Source organism: Hipposideros armiger, unplaced genomic scaffold (assembly GCF_001890085.2).
Source record: "Hipposideros armiger isolate ML-2016 unplaced genomic scaffold, ASM189008v1 scaffold_108, whole genome shotgun sequence".
Classification (NCBI taxonomy): Eukaryota; Metazoa; Chordata; class Mammalia; order Chiroptera; family Hipposideridae; genus Hipposideros; species Hipposideros armiger.
Genome location: NW_017731458.1, coordinates 789,485 through 796,943, shown reverse-complemented (window position 1 = coordinate 796,943; position 7,459 = coordinate 789,485). Strand labels below are relative to the sequence as shown.

General features: G+C 38.3%; 1 protein-coding gene and 1 pseudogene across 1 annotated transcript in view; both read right to left on the bottom strand.

Annotated features, from left to right (window-relative positions):
• Positions 1-7,459, bottom strand: part of MYO1D (myosin ID) — a 299,149-nt gene that overhangs the window by 269,893 nt on the left and 21,797 nt on the right. The gene's annotated exons all lie outside the window — the stretch shown is intronic.
• LOC109385091 (C-Myc-binding protein pseudogene) lies at positions 1,568-1,937 on the bottom strand (annotated as a pseudogene).

Sequence of the window (7,459 nt, the reverse complement as noted above, 5' to 3'; positions counted from 1 at the left end):
CCTCCCCCCTCTAAACTACCTGCATTCTTTCACAGGTCAAGTGATCTCCTCCAATCAGAGAAAACTGCACACCATTTCCAAGATGTTGCTGGCATGCCACCTCCCACCCGTGGCATTTCATATGCTTTCTCCCCACTCTCATTCAGAATGCACTTCCCAGTCTATGTGTCCAGACTACAAAATCTAACCCACTGCAAAACCCAGGTACATATCCAGTTTCTTCTAGGAAGCTCTCCAAGGTTCTACCTAACCCAAATCACTTTCTTTCAATACACAGGCTTTTTTATTCCACAGAGTTACATGGTCTTTTGTTTTATTTCTAATTCTCTTTAAGGACAGGAATGCTTCATAAATTCAGTTTGTAATCCAGTGTGTGTGTGTGTGTGTGTGTGTGTGTTGTTGGAGCCTAAGAAACACTTTTTTTTCCCCTTACCATTTGCAAATCTTTCACACACATTCCATGGGACCCTTGCAACAACCCTGTGAGGCAGGCAGCACTGATATTCTTCTCGTTTAACAGATAAAGAAAGTGAATCTCAAAGCGGTGAGCTAATGTGCCCAAGGTTCCACAGGTACTAAACAGTTTGCATCAGTATCAGCCTTTGGCCTAAAAGTTCAGCACCCAACCTCCCCCCAGACTTGCCCCACCTACTTCACCGAGATAATGAAGATAAAATGAATTCAAGGCTAGAGGAATACTCTGAGGGGAAAAAAATGCTCTATATCATTATACCTGCAAGCTATAATTTCCCACTATATACGGCTCATTCCTCTTCTCAACCCAACTGGTGTATGAACTCAACATTTTATATTGCCTCTGTTCTGTGCTTAACTAAGCAACTAAATAATACAGGGGAACGGCGTGTTAAAAGTTCTATAAATTACAACCAGGGTAGTTGCTATTACAGCAAACTGAAAATCGGCCGAGAAAGGCCAATGTGCAGGTAGAACCCACTGAAGCACAGAGCAAGCAAGGCCACATTATCAGATAGGGCGTGGCTGCACAGAAGGAACAGGGGGCATCGGGATGCACTGGCACACACACACAGTTATCTAAGGCAAAGTGGTGGCAAAGGAGAATTATTTAACCCACATGATATAAACAAGCAGAAGGTTCATGGGAACCCAGCCACGCAGGAGCACCTCATGTCACATGGATCTTGCCAGCTGCCCAGAGAATATAAACAGTGTCATCTTCACTTTAAAGCATGACTGTACCTTTGCTCGTATCCTGAACTAAACCAAGAAACAGCTCCACGCCAACCAAACCTTCCTTGGCTAACACACAACCGGTACCACCATTCCCAGTCAGGCTAATACACAGAATGTCTTTTAAGGTAGTGAATTAGGTGGCTGTGTTTAGAATTTTTTTCAGGGCTTACTTTGGAGTCTCCTGCTTTTAAGACCCAGAGAAAGTTACACTGAGTTTTTATCAGTGATTCTAAGTATATGTGTTTATAACAGGTAAAGGGTAATAGGTGAATTAAACATATTAAAAGAGTTTACAGCATCTGTTCAGAAAAGGTTATATATTATCCAAACTAGTCATGTCATCCAAAGCCATTTTTCAGTGTCTTTTCAACTGACAAGAATCCGATTCAGCACGCTTGTCCTCCTGAGATGGTTCATACTGAGCAAGCTTTGTTTTCAGCTTTTTATTTCCTTCTACAATAGCCTCATAATTCTCTTTCATTTCAGCCAATTCTAGGTGAAGCAACTCTATTTCTGGATTTTCTGGGGGCAGCAGCTCCTAAGCGATGCTTTAGAAAGCCCAAAGCACGGTTAGGTTTCTCTGGTTCTTCATGTAAGTCTGCCAATACCTTGGTCAGTGTGTCCAGCGCCCCCAACTTCTCTAAGTACCTCCAGAGCTGCTCATGCTTTGAATTGGCAGCTTTCAAATGGGCCATAGAGACAGCGGCAGGGGCGTGGCAGGCGCCAGAGACCACAGCCAGCGGGCGCCAGAAATACTCTTGATTTAAAGTACTCAGTACTCAGCCAGCCAAGCAAGTAGTCAACCATCTTCTATTCTAAAGCTCATATGCCACACTGAGTATCTCTAAAGAAGAAACTCCTGTGACTAAGGGGAAAATGGAGAAGTGTGTTTATATATAATGTATTCAAAGCTGCACAGTAACCTGCCAAATTAGTAATGGAATGTTCAATGAATCAAATGGAATGCTTAGCACTGACTGCTAGCCTTATGTTTCTTAGTCACTAACTCATGTTTTCTACGTGGTATGCCAAGGAAACCCAAAGTCACCAACTCTTTTATCCCCCTACCTTTTAGGGGGATAGAAGACATGAAAATACGGACGTGGTAGTTTATACAGATACAGGAATCACGACTGCAGAAGAGTCAGTGGGGAAACTTCACCGAGGTGTTACAGGCGAAATGTGGGCACTACAATTCCCTAAGGACATGTGCTCATAAATTCAGCTAGCTACATTTCAAGCGAGGATTAACATGAAGAAAATCCGTTAACAATGATAAAGCTTTTCCCCAAATGAATATGGCAATACCCATTTTGAAGGCACTCTCGTGCTCTGCTGAATAAATACCACTTTGCTACAGAGCAATCTAGCAATAAATATAAAAATATTAAATGTATATGCACTTTGACCCCTTTTTTTACTTCTAGGAATCTATACTAAGAAAAAAACTGGGGTGCGTGCACGCGCGCACACACACACACATGCAGATATTCATTTGCACAATATCTTTATTAGCAAAAAACTGAAATCAGCTCACCATTAAATTGATTAAATATGGACTACAATAAATAATATACAAAATAAATATATAAAACATATGCTAGGTGAAAAAAAACAAGTTTAAGAAGAGTATATATAGTGCGATCTAATTTTTATAAAAATAAAATTTAAAGTAACATTAATATGTACATATATATGTATAAAGATATATAAAATAAGGGCCGGCTGAGTGGCTCAGTTGGTTAAGAGCTCGCTCAAGAGTTTGAGCTCTGAGCAACAGCAGTTCGAGTCCCGGCCCAAGCTGAGCAGCCGCTGAGCTGCCAACAGGTGGCAGGATGGCTCAGCTAAAAAAAAAAAAAAAATATATATATATATATAATATATACCAAACAATAATGTCATGGGGAATGTGAATTCTGGGAATTTTTTTGAACATTTTGTATTTATGCAATGCTTAAATTTTTAATTTTGTGTAACTTCGTGTTGTTTGTAATTGGGAACATATAGATATTTTAAAGTACATGTATACCTATTGACACAAAAACACATTTTTAAGTGGAAAATGTAGGCTAAAGCAGCACATTCTCACATTTGTGTTTTTTAAAAAAGTTACACATATACTAGAAAAAGAAATCTGGAAGGTACATCAAAACATGACAATGGCAATTCTAGGTGATGAGATTTTGTGTGATTTTTACGTTCCTCTTTGTAACTGTCTGTCTTGATTCCATTTAAAAAAAATAAGGACCATGTATTATTTTTATAACTAAAGTCTTCATTTAAAAATCTGCCTTCAGTTTTCACTTTCAAACCTTTTTAAGGGCTAATATCAGGTTCAACAATAGTTTAATAATTAGTTATTTTAATTTTACTTTATCTATTTAATCTATTATTTTAATTTTGCTTCCTCTCCCTATTTACACAATAGACTCTAGGTTTATTTCCCACTAAAACAAATAATCAGCAGAACAGGAGAAAGAATAGGGCTGAGATTAAAAAAAAAAAAAAGGGGGTGCCATACTATTGATAATGTCATTTTATATTTTCAATTTATGATTTTCAAAAAGATTTTATGTCTACAATGTTATTTGGTTCTCCAGTCTATGCAAAAGGCAGGGAAAGTGTAACCCGCACTTTTCAGATAAGGAGCCTGCCTGACTCAGGAGAGGTAGAGGGACTGCCCCGGGTCTCGGATTGGTGTATGATAAGTGCTAGCTTGCACAATTCAACACGGTAGCCACTCACCACATGTGGCTATTTCAATTTAAGTTCATTAAAATGATATAAAATGTAAAATTCAGTTCCTCAGTTGCCCTCGTCACATTTCAAGGGCTCCATAGCCACATGTGGTTAGTGGCTACTGCATGGTAAGTGGTAGATATAAACTATTTCCATTACCCCAGAAATGATGCGATTCCCACTCCAATAACATTTTCTGCTCCTGTGGTGGCTTTCTACACCCTTGCTCTGCCCTCTTGAGAGAACGGAATATGTTATTTGATGGACTTACTCTACAAGACATGAATCTCTGAAAAATTATAGAAAAAAAAAAAGCTGTGCTGAATTAGTGTAACTGAAAGGTGCAGAGAATACTGAGCAGCAGGGGAGAGACATAAGCACAGCCTGAAGGGTGGGACAGTGAACTGTGGGGGTTGCCTCCCTAGCACCTATTCACCTCTTTTCTTTCTGGAATACAACTAAGATCTTATCTACCGCATTTCCCCATATATAAGACGCACCCTTTTTTGAAACATGTGGGGTCTAAAAACTGGGTGCGTCTTATACAGTGGTTGTAGATTTGTTTTACTTGCATTTGACAGTGATGAGGAGTTGTATGAATTTTATGATGAATACAAGTTGAGTTCAATAACTTTATGTAATACACTTTTTTTTCAAATTTCGGGCCCCAAAATTAAGGTGCGTCTTATACATGGGAGCGTCTTATACATGGGGAAATACGGTAGGTACCTGTCCCTGCTCCACACAGCTTCTGGGCCTCAGAGTTCAGGACCTGGCCTGCAGTGCAACTTGGGCTTAATAAAACAAGATAAGAAGTTAGCTGATAGATTAACACCCTCCCGTGGCTTGGAGCTTCAGCTCTGAAAAGCTGAATTAGCAGAATAACTACTTCAACATCATCGCAGGCATTCCCCAAAAAGTGCATGTACATAATGTGACCACACACATTACTATTATAGTTATAGCTCATCAGTGCCGTAGATCAGCAATACGGACAAAGCGTGTAATTCAGGCTTATTAATTAGATCATTTATCGGTAAGTATCTAGATGTATCTTGGGGTGAAAAACCTAATTTTGTGCTTTATGTGTTGAAACTCTAGCATCTGAAATAGAAATATGCTCTTTTGCTCTTGCAAAAGAAATTATAATAATTAGTGATAGTTATGAAAATTTTTAATTTAATGTAAAACTATAAAAAACTATAAAAAATTTTCAAGTCACTAAATAAAAAGGGAAACAGACTGACAACATAAATATTAAGAAAGCACATTCCCAGGTAAACTTTTGTGGCCAAACATTTACAAAAATTTCAATAATCAAGACAGAATACAAAGATTAGGTGGTAGCATAATTCTCAGCCCTGTGGAATCTTAACATTAAACAAAATAACAACTTTAAAACTGTACTGAGTTTCTTAGTTATTTGATTCCAGTTAGGCCATGAGTCTGTTAAGAGAAATCTCAATTTGGGAATTCTGCCTGGCTTGTGGGAATGAAACGGAAGCAGAATTTCAAACTCTGCTACACTTTTTAGAATGAAACATCAGTACTGAAAACTGCCATGCAATTTTCAATGGAACAAACACGATGAAGATTATGAGTGCTTTTGAAATCATAAGCACATGCTGCTTTGTTCATACGCTCCCGAGAATAATTATAGCCCATTAAAAAAGTGAATTGCTGGGCTTAAGCAAAAAGATGGTGGCCACTTGTCATCTTTCCTCAGCTAAAGATAAGCTGCAGGATGTACTTTAGAACCGTCTCATCAGAACTTATAAACAGTGTTCCAATGGGATGAAATAGCAGCTACAACATGTTAAAAAGACATGCTTGAAGAAAAGAAAGCTTAATACTGTATTCAGAACACAGCAGTACCTATATAGCAAGACTTAGTAAGAACCAAGGTTGCTTGTACAGAAATTCATCTGCTGAAAGAGGTACTGACTGATAAGCCACGAAGTACAGGTATTTCCTACATGACACCTGCTGTATAAAATCTCCTGTCATTCTCTTTCAGAGAAGACGCTGAAATGGATATGCATGTGACATAAACATGCAATGAAAAATGTGTCTCCCTCCATTTCACTTAAAACAGTTAATTCATTTAAGATTAAATGAGATTAAAGAGGTCTGATATGAATTCTGGACCAGGAAAAGAAGTGCTATAAAAGACATTACTGGAGGCAATTGGCAACATCTAAACATGGACTTTGGTACAAGACTATTATCTAATCCAACGTAAAATTTCCTGCTTCTGATATCTAGTGTGGTATGTAAGAGACTCCTTGAAGTATTAGGGGGAAAGTGGCTTGATAGCTGCAATTTACTCTCAACTATTAGTGGGAGAGGTGATAAAGCAAATGTCAAACGACTGGTGAATTCTGGGTGACAAGGATATGGGAATTCCTGTAACTTTTCGGAAGTTTTAAGTCATATCAAAGTGAAAAGTTACCCAAAAAGTTAACTCATCTCTCTTTTTATATTTCTTTGAGAAAACAAGTAATTCTGTGGTAGTCAAGTCTCAGAGTGATCAAGGCAAGGGAATGTTCTGGATGTTGCAGAGGCCTTGAGTTGGCCTTGAAGGGTCGCCATGCTCTGCCTTGAGCTCTCTGATGCTCATGCTGGCTCTAGAATGGACTCACTCCTTGTAACAGAACACACTCTTGCTAAGCGTGGTATCCGTCAGTGACGACTTTTCAGCTGGAACTATTGGTGCAGCTGCTATCTCACCACCGTCTCCCCCCGCCCCTTACTGTAAAGATATGTAGCTGGGCTCATCCAACACAGAAATCTCAAATCTCACATTTCTTCCTTAAAATACATGTTTTAAAGGCAAGAGCCTGTAATAAAGAGGCTCCTAGATGGCCGTTTCAAAGACAATGCTGAGTTCCCTAACATTCTTATGTACCAAAGTTATATAAACATAAGCTGTAAAGTGAGGGAAGAAATACATTGTTAAACATAAAAGTTATATAGTAAGACGTATGTATACACTTGGAACAAGCCGTCCCTTAAAAATTAAGTGTGCTCATCTTACAGCTGTAAAAACATGTTGGAAGCCTGAATTGTGGCGTTTCATGTACTTTCTACAGTTTAAAACAAAACGCAAAAGGAAATACACTTTACTATCATGACATGTCATCCACAAATTATATGTCTAACCCTGTAGCTTATTTTAGAAACTCTCCTCACTAATTTGCCTGTGTTTTTGAATAGCAAGTAATATGTTTTCAATCATGAAAGGTTACAGGGAAATTTTTGTGGTAAAAACTGGCCTTCCACTGGCATAAAAACCATCAGTCTTCCTGCAGTCCTTTGGGAAATAATATTTTTTTTTCATCATTGTCAAGCAGCTTTCAAACCAATTTAATAGCTACTGTTCCCAAGAACGGTTGTTTACATCCATTGAAAACTGATGTCACTCAAAACCATGTAAAAGAAAAAAATAATAAGTTGGATAAAGAAATCATTGCTTTATAATATTTTAAGAGAGACTCACACCATGTGA